This window comes from Dendropsophus ebraccatus, chromosome 8, assembly GCF_027789765.1.
Source record: "Dendropsophus ebraccatus isolate aDenEbr1 chromosome 8, aDenEbr1.pat, whole genome shotgun sequence".
Classification (NCBI taxonomy): domain Eukaryota; kingdom Metazoa; phylum Chordata; class Amphibia; order Anura; family Hylidae; genus Dendropsophus; species Dendropsophus ebraccatus.
In genome coordinates, this window is record NC_091461.1 from 84970459 (window position 1) to 84985287 (window position 14829).

The following is a 14829-nucleotide window of genomic DNA, read 5'->3' on the forward strand; positions in this document are numbered from 1 at the left end:
ACTGACTAATACCACTGCTGCTACTGAATAACACCACCACATACTGACTAACACCACCACTGATACTGAACAACACCACCACATACTGACTAAAACCACTGCCACTACTGAATAGAATCCTCTGTACACAGATCACTATAGAGGTAGAGCCAGCCCTACACAGGTTCTATACACCATATACATTACAGTGAAGTTATATCCAGTGACTCACAGGAGACGTCTTCTCTGATCGGAGTTCTTCCCTTTTTATCTTCTTCTCCATCCGTCCTGGGTCATCATGAGAACTTCTTCGAGCCACGAATCCACAGAATTTGCCAGACAGACATATTAGTCTCCTCACTCTGGCACCATCATCATCTCTATACTAACTGCACATCTGTATTGGCCCCTTTACACCCTTATTTAGGGGGTAGGCTGACTCTATGTGACCTCCTTATAGTATATGCCCCCCCCTGTGTAGCCTCCTTGAAGATGGCCCCTTGTTTGGACTTTCCTATATATGGCCCTATGTGGATCTCCTTAAGAACCAACCTCTGTGTAGTCCCCCTATGGTATATGGCCCCCCTCTCTGTAGCCCTCCCTTATAAATGGTCCCCTCTTTGTAGTCTCCCTTACAGATGCCCCCCCCATGTTGTCCCCTCTGCCCCTCTTACAGATGGCCCCCCTGTGTTGTCCCCTCTGCCCCTCTTACAGATTCCCCCCATGTTGTCCCCTCTACCCCTCTTACAGATGGCCCCTCTGTGTTGTACCCCTTATGAATGGCCCCCATGTTGTTCATCCCCTTATAGATGGCCCCCGTATTGTCACCCTTATAGATGGCCCCCCTGTGTTGTCCATCCCCCTTACAGATGGCCCCCTTATGTTGTATCTTCTTATAGATTGCCCCCTTATAGATCGCCCCCCTTGTTGTCCCCCTTATAGATAGCCCCCTTACGTTGTCCCCCCTTATAGCTTGCCCCCTTATGTTGTCCCCCTCTTATAGATTGCCCCCTTATGTTGTCTACCCCCTTATGTTGTCCCCCTCTTATAGATTGCCCCCTTATGTTGTTGCCCCCCTTATGTTGTCTACCCCCTTATAGATGCCTCCCCTATTGATTGCCCCCTTATGTTGTCTCCCCCCTTACAGATGCCTCCCCGATAGATTGCACCCTTGTCTCCCCCCCTATGATTGCCCCATTGTTGTCTCCCCCTAATAGATGTCCCCCTATAGATTGCCCCTTTGTTGTCTCCCCCCTTATAGATGCCCCCCTATAGATTGCCCCCTTGTTGTCTCACACCTTATAGATGCTTCCCCTATTGATTGCCCCCTTATGTTGTATACCCCTTTACAGATGCCTCCCCTATAGATTTCCCCCTTGTTGTCTCCCCACTTATAGATCCCCCCTATAGATTGCACCCTTGTTGTCTCCCCCCTATAGATTGCCCCCTTGTTGTCTACCCCCTTATAAATTCCCCCCTATATATTGCCCCCTTGTTGTCTCCCCCCTTATAGATTGCCCCCTATAGATTGCCCCCTTATAGATGCCCCCCTATAGATTGCCCCCTTGTTGTCTCCCCCCTTATAGATTGCCCCCTATAGATTGCCCCCTTATAGATGCCCCCCTATAGATTGCCCCCTTGTTAATTTCCCCTTTATAGATGTCCCCCTATTGATTGTCCCCTTATGTTGTCTCCCCCCTTTTAAAAAAAAACCCCACACACACAACTCCCCTATTCCTCGTTCCCCCGCCGCGGCTCTCGTCTCTCCATCGTCGCCCCGGCCAATGCACCCTCTCTTGGAAAGTCACCGGCACCGCACACACCAGTGACTTCAGCGCGCGCTGGGGCCGGTACTTCCTCCCTGTGCCGGAAGTACAAGGCCGACGGCTGACGCAGAGGTCACTGATGCGTGCTCTGCTGGGGAATTCCCAGGGAGCGCGCATCAGCCGGGGGAGCACTGTCCTATCAATCTTGTGACCGCAAGCGGTCACAAGATTAGTAGGACATAGCTCCCAGCTGTATAAATGCATATGTATAGAACCTATCACCCCTCCCCCTTCCCTGTACCCATCCCCTCCTTGGTTGAACTTGATGGACATGTGTCTTTTTTCAACCGTATTAACTAAAATGAGTACATTCTAGAGAGAACTAACAGGATAAAATCTGGGATTGGGAAGGTGGGTGCTGTTCCCAGGTGGCTGACCTATTCCCTAGAACAAATGCAGTCTGCAGATCATAGATTCCTGCAAACTGTGTTTTGTTCTTCGGGAGGCAGCCACCTAGCACCAGCTGATGAGTAGATCAGCACACACCTGGTTGTTGCTCTCATAAATTTGATTCGTCTCTAAATCTGATGGACGCCAGTAATGTTTTACGAAGGTCTCCTCGGATTTCCATCTGGCTCATCTTAGATCAGAAATTAGGGGTACCCCTCTTGCTGCTGCTCTTGAAGCAGCTGTGCCTCATAGGGAGTGTGCTTTGAATTTATCTGTATTGACTCCAGCGCTTTTCATGGCTTGGGGAATCCAGCCTCTGATTGACGGTTTGACTGAGTGTTGACGGTTGCTGGTCCTCTGAGTCGCTGGTTAGGTCTATCTCTATAGGGCTACTGTCTATTCTCGCAGTTTTAGTTTGCCCTTTAAGAGTTATATGAAACCCTTTAGGAGTGGGTGAGAACCATGGTTCATTAATGTGAATTAATGTAAGCTCCATGGATCTGGCAATGCTAAGGCCAATAAACAAGCCAATTTGATGCCTGTCATACGTACAGACAATTCTGTTTCTGTTAGGTTGGCTAAATATTTTAGTAGGTGGTCAACATCCCAAGTTTAATCGTATTTAGGTAGTGTGGGTCTAGCCACCACCGCGCCTTTTAGAAGCCTGAGATACAGTTTATTACTAGTGAGGTCTGGTAACAGCTGGTGCTTCACCTATTGTTTTGAGTGTATTTAATGCAATACCTGATTGAAATTTTAACGCCAGGAACTCCAAGGCCGACCACAAGTTTGGTGGAGACTGTGTATTGTCATCCCATTCCGATGTCCATTTGTGGAACTCCTGAATAATGGATCTATATCTAGATTGTGTTTTTGGTCTAAGGGACCAATTTATTAGATTGTTTGCTTGTTCTGTGAGCTGCGGGTATGTGAACAGCTGATTGATGCTGCTATCCACATTAGCTGAGGAGGTTGGGCCAGCAGGTCCTTTGGACCATGTAAGCATTCTGATGTCATTCCTAAGGGCAGTTTCCTCTCTATCACCATGTTGTAAAGTTTGGCATACCAAGGTCTGGAGGTCCAAACTGGGTATACTAGTAATAATTGAGAGATCTGTTCCTCTTTCAGTAGTGTCTGTGAAAGTAATGTAAGAGATTCTGTAGGTCTGACCATGGAAAGGATAGTGCATCTATCCTCCACGCTCTTGGAGACCATACTCTGGCCACAAATTTTGGGGACTTTGCGGATGTCTCAAATGCAAAGAGACCTATCTCCCTCCTGCCAAATCTCTGGTTGATCATAAAGAACTTGTCCTCTGTAAGTGAGGCAGTTGTCAGTGTTAGCTTCTGCCTGGACAAGGCATCCACTACTTCTTTCGTTTGGCCTGGAACATATTGTGCTCTCAGGTCTATCCTGTTGTCTAAAGCCCAGGCCCAGAATTCCAATACAGTGGCACCTCGGTTCTCGAACATAATTGGTTCTGGATGGCTGTTCCAGAACCGAGCAGTTCGAGAACCGAGCTGTAAGTTCCCATAGGGAACAATGTAAATGTGATTAACTGGTTCTTACACTCCGTGGGTCAGGTGCAGCTGAGAGGAGCAGGAGTGCGGCGGCAAGTTTAAATACCCGCCCGCTCCTGCCTCTGAATGCGGGCACAGCGTGTAAAAAAGCCGGCTCCCTGCACTGTCCTGTCTCTCCCCACATCCCCCCGCCGGCCCGGAGCGCTTCCTATGCTTACCCAGCCGGTACTCTTCTATAGCCTGTGGCGCGCCTGTAGCCTCGCTCACCAGCTTCTTAGCTTCTTCCTCCTGCTGCTCCCCACCGCCTCGGCAGGGTGAAGGAGAGTCTGCAGAGGCGGCGGGGAGCAGCAGGAGGAAGAAGTTAAGAAGCTGGTGAGCGAGGCTGCGGGCGCGCCGCAGGCTATAGAAGAGTACCGGCTGGGTAAGCATAGGAAGCGCTCCGGGCTGGCGCGGGGGGGGGGGGGGGGGGGCATGTGGGGAGAGACAGGACAGTGCAGGGAGCCGGCTTCTTTACACGCATCCCCGCATTCAGAGGCAGGAGCGGGCGGCTATTTAAACTTGCCGCTGTGCTCCTGCTCCTCTCAGCTGCGGGGGACACCTTGTAAAGAAGCAGAGATTCCCCTCATTATGATGGGATTCCCCACTTCTTTACAGGGTGTCCCCTGCAGCTGAGAGGAGCAGGAGCGCGGCGGCAAGTTTAAATTGCCGCCCACTCCTGCCTCTTACTGTTCCAGAACACCTCTGTCAGCTCTCAGTTATCCCCCTGATTTTGTTGAGACCGAGCAATGTTCGAGTACCAAGCAAAACATCAGGGGGAAATTTAGTTCGAATACCGAATTGTTCGAATACCGAGGTGTTCGGGAACCGAGGTTTTACTGTACTTCTAAGCATAGTTTCTTTGATTTTGTGCCCCCATCTTGTTCACATATGCAATTGCAGTCCTGCAGTCCATCTAAATTAGAACAGACTGTTGGTGGGGGTGTTTCTTTAGTAACGTCTGGCATGCTAACCGTGCTGCTCAAAGCTCTAATACGTTTATGTGAAGGGATTTTTCATTTTCTGACCAGGTACCTAGGAAGCTCCCCTTCCTAGTAAGGATGTGTCTGTTTTGACTGTGATATCTGGTGGTGGAGTTTTTATTGGGGATGGTAGTGGGCTGTTTAGCTAGATTATGGAACTCTACTCTTCTCACATTTCTAACAGGAATTTGACTATCCTGCTCCACGGATAACTTTGTGTTAACAGACTCCCTAACCAGATCTGTGTTCATCTGCAGAGTGTAGGTGCTATTGAACCCTGGTTGCATTGCTACAATTTTCCCTATTAGACTTGCTGTCTCTCTGAGCTCTCTTATTCTTCCCTTTCTGAGACTGGCGCTTACTGTTTCTTTTATTTTGTCCCACTTGGCGGTGGGAACACTGATTTGGAATGGTGTAGTCTCTATTTGTAAACCTAAGAACACCACCATTCTGGTCGGTGATAGCACCGACTTCTTTGTGTTTATGGTAAAGCCTGTTTTGTTTGGAAGGGAAGGTATAACTTCTCACTGAAGTAATAAGTGTTCCTCTCTTTGGTGAAATACTAGTATGCATACTATGCCCTTTGCTCTTGTATGGGTAACGACACCTTTTAGCATTCTTGTCAAAGCATTTGAAAGCGCTATTGAAAGGCAAAACACCATAACATTCCAATGGTACAAAAGTTGCACAAGTTTCATTTTTTTTTAACCTCAACCTAGAGTTCCCATAAACCCAGGATGGAATTACAGTTTCTATGCTCACCTGAAGATGTTCTTTTTGTGGAGGATGTTCTTTGAAAACCTCCCCTGTGGTTGTAGTTTGTTCCTCTTGCATAGAACTTTCTGGCTTGTCCCTGGTTGTATCGACGAGTCTGTCCATGGGACATATAGGACCGACCCTCCGAACAAAAGGGTCTCTTGAGGTGTCGGTTTTTTAAGGTCTGAGAATGATTCAATGTCCTTTGAAGATGTGGAGGAGGAGTCGGACACCACTCTCTTGCTGTGTGGAGAGATTTCTCCTCCTACAGACGCTGCTATGGAGAACCCGTCCTCCTCCATTGCCGACGGAAAAATTCAGAGGTAAGCCCGCGGGAGCAACCGCTGACGGCACCACTGATCAGCTGATCAGCTGGTGCTAGGTGGCTGCCTCCCGAAGAACAAATCTCAATCAGAGGAATATTTGGTGTGACCGTGACTTCAAAACATCATCAGTGTTTCTTGGTACACTTACTAACAGCTTTATGAGTTCACACACAGTATATTTCAGGCAGTATTTGGTCCTCATGTCAGGTCCTCATAGCAACCAAAACCAGGAGTGGATTAAAAACACAGAAAGGATCTGTGTCACACAATGTTGAAATTGAGTGGATGGCCGTCATATAACAGTAAATAACTTCCATTATTTCAATACGACGGCCATTGTTTTAAGATAACAGCAAATATTTGCCATTAAATGACGGCCATCCACTCAATTACAACATTATGTGAACAGAGCCTTTCTGTGCTTTCAATCCACCCCTGGTTTTGGTTGCTATGAGGACCTGACATGAGCACCAAATACTGCCTGAAATATACTGTGTGTGAACCCAGCCTATTACAATGAACTCAACAGGGAGATTGTTCTAACCATCTTGGGGAACTAACCACAGAATTGTGTATGTACAGTAGGTGTGCGCCTTCTGTGTCTTCATTTAATCCAAGACAAACTCGATGCTGACATCAGAGATCTGTGGGGGCCATATCATCCCTTCCAGGACTCCTTGTTCTTCTTTTTGCTGAATATAGTTCTTAATAACATTGGCTGGATGTTCGGTGTCTTGTTCCAGAACAAATATAGAGCCAGACACCTCTGTTGGTATTGCAAGATGGATACCTATAAGGGTATATTTTCACAGAAGGATTATCTAAAAGATTATCTGCCAAAGATTTGAAGCCAACGCTAGAAACAGACTATAAACAGAGATAAGGTCATAAAGAAAAATCTGATATTTGTCCTCTTTTCAAATACATTCCTGGCTTTGGCTTCAAATCTTTGGCAGATAATCTTTCTGTGTAAATGGACCCTTAGAGTTAAGCGAAACTGGGCATGTGGCATTTGATTATTGGTGGCTGCAAAAGTTGGATGCAGCCCTAAGGCTTACTGGAAAACAAGGATACAGCCATATATCCATGTTTAATACAACATGGAGAGAGAAAAGAGCTGCTGCACCTATGGCTTACACTAATGCCTCTCGGCTACATCTAAAAACCACAGCCAGAATGTTGGTATATAATTTGAGCAAACCATATTGCCTCAGTATATTAATATAAGGTGCTGTGCATTATGTTTCTGTGTTCCTTAAGGTCTCTATATACTGTACCAATATAGTGCTTAGTATAAAAATCACTAACGCATCTGGATACACCAAAGCTCACTCTCTTGTATCTCTATAAGAAGCTTCTCACATAGATATTCAACAGTTATGGTCTATTTAAACATGCTGTACCTAGAATGTTAGAAGCAAAGTAATATTAATGCTTAGCAAGACCAGGGTGGTCTCTGAGCGGGGAAATAATGCTGCGCTAGAAAGCAAATGAAAATTAGCAATGGATTATGTCAAATTTAACTATTGAACAGAACATGGATGCAGCACCCTTTGTTTTGTTAGGGTATAAACCCACACACCGTATACACAGCGTATTTACTGCTGCGATACGCAGCAAATACGCAGCAGATTAGATCTAAATAACTGAACACAGCATCAAATCTAAACCATCAAATCTGCTGCGTATTTGCTGCGTATACGGTGTGTGGGTTTGTACCCTTAGGCTGGGTTCACACTATGTATATTTCAGGCTGTATTTGGTCCTCATGTCCGGTCCTCATAGCAACCAAAACCAGGAGTAGATTGAAAACACAGAAAGGATCTGTCCACACAATGTTGAAATTGAGTGGATGGCCGCCATATAACGGTAAATAACTTCCATTATTTCAATACAACAGCCGTTGTTTTAAAATAACAGCACATATTTGCCATTAAATGACGGCCATCCACTCAATTACAACATTATGTGAACAGAGCCTTTCTGTGTTTTCAATCCACTCCTTGTTTTGGTTGCTATACAGCCTCAAACATGCAGCCTCAAATATACGTAGTGTGAACATAGCCTTAAAGTGTACCCGTCAGCCTGTCCTCTTACCCGATCAGTTGGAAGGCATAGCTGTAAACATGCTGAGACCATAATGCGTGTGACCGCCACCGGATCAGAATGGGGGTCGCAAACATTACAGTCTTAGGGTACTAGTAGCTATGAATACCCAAACTTCCAGCCACAGAGAGGAATTCACTGCTGATGGGTAAGAGGATGTGCTGACAGGTATACTTTAACCACGAGCAGGTCCCCTGGTTCACATGAGTACCTTCACTAACTCAACACTCTGCGACTGCCAACCCCGCAAAGCAAGCGCAAGCAGGGAAGGGAGGCCACAGAATGGCCCTGCAACCCCAATGTCACAGGACCAAACCCCAAGGCCCCCCCCCAAATCCAGCAGGCGCCACTGGAGGAGAAAGCTGCCACCAAGCAACACAGGTGTGAACAAGGTCTAACTACTCACCATTGCTCCTGCAGGTAGAATGGGAAGAATAGGAGGTACTTGCCATGTGTGCACAGGAGCCTCCTGCTGATTGGGGTCACATGGGTCTTACAAGGAGGAGTGCTAACCACTTAGAAAAGGGAGAAAAGTAAAATACGACATTGAGAGAGAAAAGAGCTGCTGCACCTCACGTTTATGGCTGACACTAATGCCTCTCGGCTACATCTAAAAACAAACGCCAAGTATATAATTGGTATATAATTTGATCAAACCATTTCTCTCTCCATGTTCGTATTTTGCTTTTCTCCCTTTTCTGAGTGGTTAGCACTGCTCCTTGTAAGACCCATGTGACCCCAATTAGCAGCAAGCACCTGTGCACACATGGCAAGTACCTCCTATTTATCCCATTCTACCTGCAGGAGCAATGGTGAGCAATGGCAACAAACAATCTGCCTTGTTACAGCTAAATATTTTAATATTTTGAATCATCAGTCAAGTACCAGCATCCATTTTTCAGCAACCCAGTTCCTATGCATTTGTGCATACTTGTGTTGCATGGCTTTGTGTCCACATTGAAGGCATGGATTTTGGTCACAATTCTTTATTGAAGACCATAAACTTCTGGCCAGACTTCTCCAAATAGTACATGGGTGTACCTGGGTCCCATTGGTTACTGCCAGTTTGGAGCTCATGCAGGCCTGGATTGGTAATCTGTTCTACCGGGCAAATGCCTGCTGGGCCGACCAGATTACTAATCAGTGGGCCGTCTTTCCCATATGCGCCGGCCCTCTGCAGTGGCTGAAAGAACAGCGCGGCCAGCCGCCGCGCTATTCATTCAGCCTCTGCCACACTTGAGCTGGGCCGGCATATGGTTCGGTCCCCCTCACCACCAACCCTAATCCCCCCTCACCCTTTCCAAGAACACCTATAGGGCCGCGGCCACCAGCTTGCCGCTTTATTGCTGCTCTGCCCCCTTAAAATATACTTTTGTGAAGCAGACGTGCTCCGCGCAGGCACGTCTGCTGGACCCTCCCCCTGACGGCTGACGTCACCTGCCAACGCGCCGCAGAGGATCCTGGAGAACGTTTAGGACGCCGACGCCGCGCACCAGCTGCTGGGGACAGAAGCTGACAGGAAGAAGATGCAGCTGGCGTCCGGAGCCAGGAGTAACAAGACGCCGCTGAGGACCGCAGCCAGGAGAAAGAGGACACAGCTTGGTACCAGAACCGGGAGGAATAAGATGCCGCTGGGGACCTGAGCAAGGAGGAAGAGGTGAGTATACTTTTTTTTTTTTTTCTTATATGGGGGCTGCACAGCAGGTGGTGACTATTTTTTCATGGGGATAGTACAAAGGGACAGGGAGGCCTTTTTTGTTTGTGCCACAGGAGGCTATATTATACTGCAGCATGGGGGGGAGGTTATATCATGCAGGGACTGCAGCACAGGGACCCCTATATTATATAGGGACTGCAGCACAGAAGGGACATTATATAGGGAGTGCAGCACAGGGGCCCTTTACTATGTAGGTCTGTTGCACTGGAGGTCTATACTATACAGGGGCGCTGAATGGGCTATATTATACAAGGGCACTGAAGGCGCCTATACTATACAAGGGCACTGAAGGGGCCTATACTATACAAGGGCACTGAAGGGGCCTATACTTTACAAGGGACCAATACTATATGAAGACTTAGAGAGAACCTATACTATATGGGGGTATAGTGGGGCCCTATGCTTTACGCAGGCACAAAGTGACATGATATCTAATACTATGTGTGGATAGGGAAGAGGCCCTCAATATATGGGAGCACAGAGGGGGCATATAGGGCACAGAGTGGTCCTAAACTACTATAGGGAAGACCTATTACTGTATGGGAACACATGGGTGTGTGCAGAGGGGCCAGACTACTATTTGGAGCCACAGACTTAGCCTAACTGCTTATATGAGGACACAGAGAGAGCACAGTTACTATGTGAAGCAATACGCTTGGGGAATTTTTATATAGATGTGGAGGATTCTGGAGTGAGGAGCCTAAAATGTTTCTCTGGCAGATCCTGTGGAGACGAGTCATGGCCAGAGAAAACTTCATGGTACCCGGGCCAGATGGAGAAGAAAAGGAAAAGTGAACAACTTTAGAAAAAAACCTCACTTGCAATCCATGCAGAGAAGACGCCTCATGTGAGTAACAGGATGTAACTGCACTATAATCACTTACTGTTTATGGTTTTCAGAACCTTTATACAGTTAGGATCTACTACTATATGGTCAGTGCTTAGGGAGAATATTGGTCTTTATATAGTGCTTTTATTCAGTAACAGTACAACTGTATTATGCACTCCCTGTCTGGTGGTGAGAGTGATCATGCTATGACGGTATTACTTAATGTGTTTGTTTTTTGAATATATTACAATTTGCTCTGGATCCCTACACCTCTGATCACTGCTGTTGCCATGTGGATAGATACGAGAGAGAGAAATTATTGATAGTTATGCGACAGGTGGATAGATAGATGAGATAGATAGATCCAATATAAAACAGATATCTAGCAGTTCTTTGATATCTTGGATTGCACATACATAACATCTCTTCCAAAAACAGCACCTGCCCTTAGGTTGTGTGTGGTGTATCAACTCCATTTACTTCAATGGAATTCAGCCGCAATAGCGCACACATTGAGGAGGGGAGTGGCACTGTTTCTGGAAGAAAGCAGCCTTGTTTTTCCCTATTTAAAGGGAATCTATGAGGTCCATACCAAGAATGGAGTTGTAGATCCCCCTAAACAGGTATGCGGAGGGGGAGATATAAGTGATAGGACCCTTAGTCCAGTGTAAACTTTTTGTAATCATCCTTTTAATTACCAGCTGAGGTGTCACGATGACAGCTGCAGCGCTGCCCTGTATCTCAATCAGTCAGAACAGGAGGTGCTGCTGTGGCTCGGCTCCGCCTCTGTGACACTTCAGCTGCTAATAAAAAGAAGGCTTTTAAAAGTTTGCACTGAACAAAAGGGTCAGTCACTCCCCCACATTTGTCTGCTGGGATCTACAGCTTTGTATCTGGTATAGACCTCACAGATTCCCTAATCTATTGCAGTTTATATGCTGCTGAAATACATAATTAAAACATAAAATCCCCAGCAGATTATGTTGTATCTTTATTTTTATGTGTTCATAATGGTGGGGGAGTGGGGTGTCACTTATTTAAAGAGGATGTACCACCAGGTACATCCTGTTTAATCTGATACAGAGATAGAACGGCGCCATCACAGGCAAGCTGGTGCCACGGTCCGTTTTTCAAATCGCGGCCCGATTCCCGTGTACGGCGCAATTCTATCCATGGTTACTCGGCCGTGCTGAAGCACTGGAGGTTGGCCGGCCCTTCCCCAGTGGGAGGGAATTCCCTCCCCTCTATGAAGCGGTTCCATTAGAATTAATCAGGCGCCGTTTTGTCCCTGTCAGGTTAAAGAGGATGTACCTGGTGGTACATCCTACCCGGGCGTAAGCGAGGAACCAATTCGCAGAATAAGGCAGAAATCGCTAAAGCATGTATAGTTCACTGCTATCCATATTGGGCAAGATATGGTATGTAGGCTGCTGAGGTTTGAGTGCCAGGGCTGATTTTAAGTCCCAGTCCGGCCCTGAGCTCAGGTTACTGCTGGACATCTAATTTTGAACAGAAGTAGGCAAGATGGGTTTTTGATCCCCGCAGAGCTTCCTTGGCCAGTCACTACATCTATGGTTCTCAATACTGCCCAATTCCTTATGCTTCTTCAAAAGAGCTTGAACCACACATCTTGAAACCCCATTATATTTTGCAATCTGGTAGAGACCTTGATGATGGAGTATAATTACCTTGTGTCTTCTTGCTGTGCTAAGTCTTGTCATTGTGTATGACCTATGACATGAAACCATGGTCTTCCATAACCTCACCTTTGTAGCAGTTTGAGGCAATGTCCACACAATCTTTGAACATCGCACATTGTTGGACGCAGACGGTCAAACAACGGCAAATGTCTGACATGTTCACCCAGGAGTGCCCGCGCTCCAATTTGCCATAGCCCACAATGTAAATTGCGGCCAGGAGGCACAGTTGGGGTAGCAGGTAGTAAATCATCTGTTTACTGAGGGCATGTTAAAGGAGTTGTCCAGGATTAGAAAAACATAGCCGTTTTCTTCTTGAAATTATGCCATTCTTGTCCTCTAGTTTGTGTTTAGTACTGCAGATCAGTAATACTAGGTGAAGGGAGCCAAGTTGTAATACAACACACAACCTGAGGAAAAGGGTGGCACTATTTTTTAAAAGAAATCAGCAAGGTTTTTCTATGTTTATCTAGTACTCAAACTAACAGGATTTGTTTTGTTTTTGTGCCTGTGTGAATATGGCTGTATTTTGGGTTTTTGCAAATAGCAAGAGAAGCCCTTTTGTTTAATGCCACTTGCTTGTCTCTACTGGATTAAACTCCCCCAATACATTAAATTAAAGCAAAGTTGGTAAACTGAGATGTGAACCACATACATATATTAAAGGAGAACAAACGTGGCCCCTTGTTTGCTGGCTAAGTGGAGACCAATTGCAAATATTATCTGAAGATTGCAGTTGAGCTGAGCAGAACCATCTATAACTGGAACTATACAGTGCAGAAACTATTTACCACACCTCCAGGTATGGTTCTTAAGGCTAGGTTGACACTGCGTTTTCAGCATCCGTTTAACAGATCAGTTTTTTGCAAAAAACGGATGCATTTGTGTGCATTCGTTTTTGATCCGTTTTTCCATTGACTTCCATTATAAAAAAAAAAAAAAAAAAACAGATGCGTTTTTTTGACGCACAATAAAGTACTGTTGACACTACTTTTTTTGACCATTAAAAAAAAGGATCTGTTAAACGGATGCTGAAAACGCAGTGTGAACCTAGCCTAAGCAAGTTTTTGGTGTAATTACTAATTAAAATTTCCAAACCCACTGAAACAAATGTAAAAGTGTACCTGTCATTATAACTTTCAAAATCCAAATCAACAGAAGTTTGCAATTTACATCCTTTTTTTTTTTTTTAGTTATCATGAAAAACATGACCCTTCCTGTTTTCTGACAGTTTTTTTTCTCTCAAAACAGTCAGAACACAGGAAGCCCAGTGTATCCCAGGCCATCTGAGCACTCATAGAGAAGGCAGTCATGTGACTGACGGACACATTCAGCCGTGACACTCTGTACTAGCCAGAACTCCTATATTTAGTCCCTTTTTTAACCAGCACAAGTCAGAAAATCTGCCTTCATGAGACTGGACCTGGATTTTTGGTAAGTTCAGCTTTGTTTTACAGCATAATAACAAAAAAAAATAAATGTATATTGCTTTATATCTCATCTACTGTTGATTTAGATTCTGAAAGTTATAACGACAGGGACACTAACAATTTTCAGACAAAAACAGTTTTCCCATACCAACCAACCAATCACAGTTCAGCTTTCATTTCTCAGATTCCTTTGGTAAAATGAAACATTAAATTAAGTGAACTTGCCAAACATCCGGATTCATGTGAACCTAAATGCTTGGCATGTCAAATCACACAGTTCCTGGTTAAATGGCCATAGCCCTTATAACTTTTCACCTACAGGCCCACATGAGCCCTTATTTTTTGAGACACCAATTGTACATTTTAATAACAGATTTTATTTTTCCATAAAATATGCTGCAAAACCGGAAAAAAAATAAATTGTGCAGTGAAATTGAAAGAGCCCTCTCTACTTCCCCCTAGTGGCAACATGATGAGTATACTGTTAAGGGGTTAAAGGGGTAGTGCGGCGGTAAACAATTATTCACAGAATAACACACATTACAAAGTTATACAACTTTGTAATGTATGTTATGTCTGTGAATGGTCCCCTTCCCCGTGTCCCACCACCCCCACCCGTGTACCCAGAAGTGTGGTGCGCTATACATACCTGTCACGTGCCGACTCGTCTCTGATCTTCAGTCAGCGATGTAGTCTTCGGCCGAATCCCTCCGAGCGTCCTGAGTGCCGGCCGCCCTCTGCCGCGTCATCGGCTGCTCAGCCGCGATTGGCTGAGCTTAACTGTGCCATTCACAGACATAACATACATTACAAAGTTGTATAACTTTGTAATGTGTGTTATTCTGTGAATAATTGTTTACCGCCGCACTACCCCTTTAAAGAGACTCAGTCAGCAGGTTTACGCTGCCCTATATATAACTAGTGACAGAGAAGCTGAACAGAATGAGCAGTATAGTTCTGCGATATCCTCCTGAATAACAAGGAGAATAACTAGTCCTCTCCATTATGTGCGTGTGCATTGTAGTCGTTGATATTCATAAGCACCAGTTCCCTCTTCTGTCCAGCCACTGACTGGCAGTTGTCCATCTATGCTATCTATAGTAAAACAGCTGTCATTTAGAAGCTGGAGGGCAAAGAGTGATGCGGTAAAAAGCAAATTCCCCTGCATATCAGGAGAACGGCAGAACGGCTGTAATATAATACAATATTCCGTTTACTATTCCTGTTATTCCTG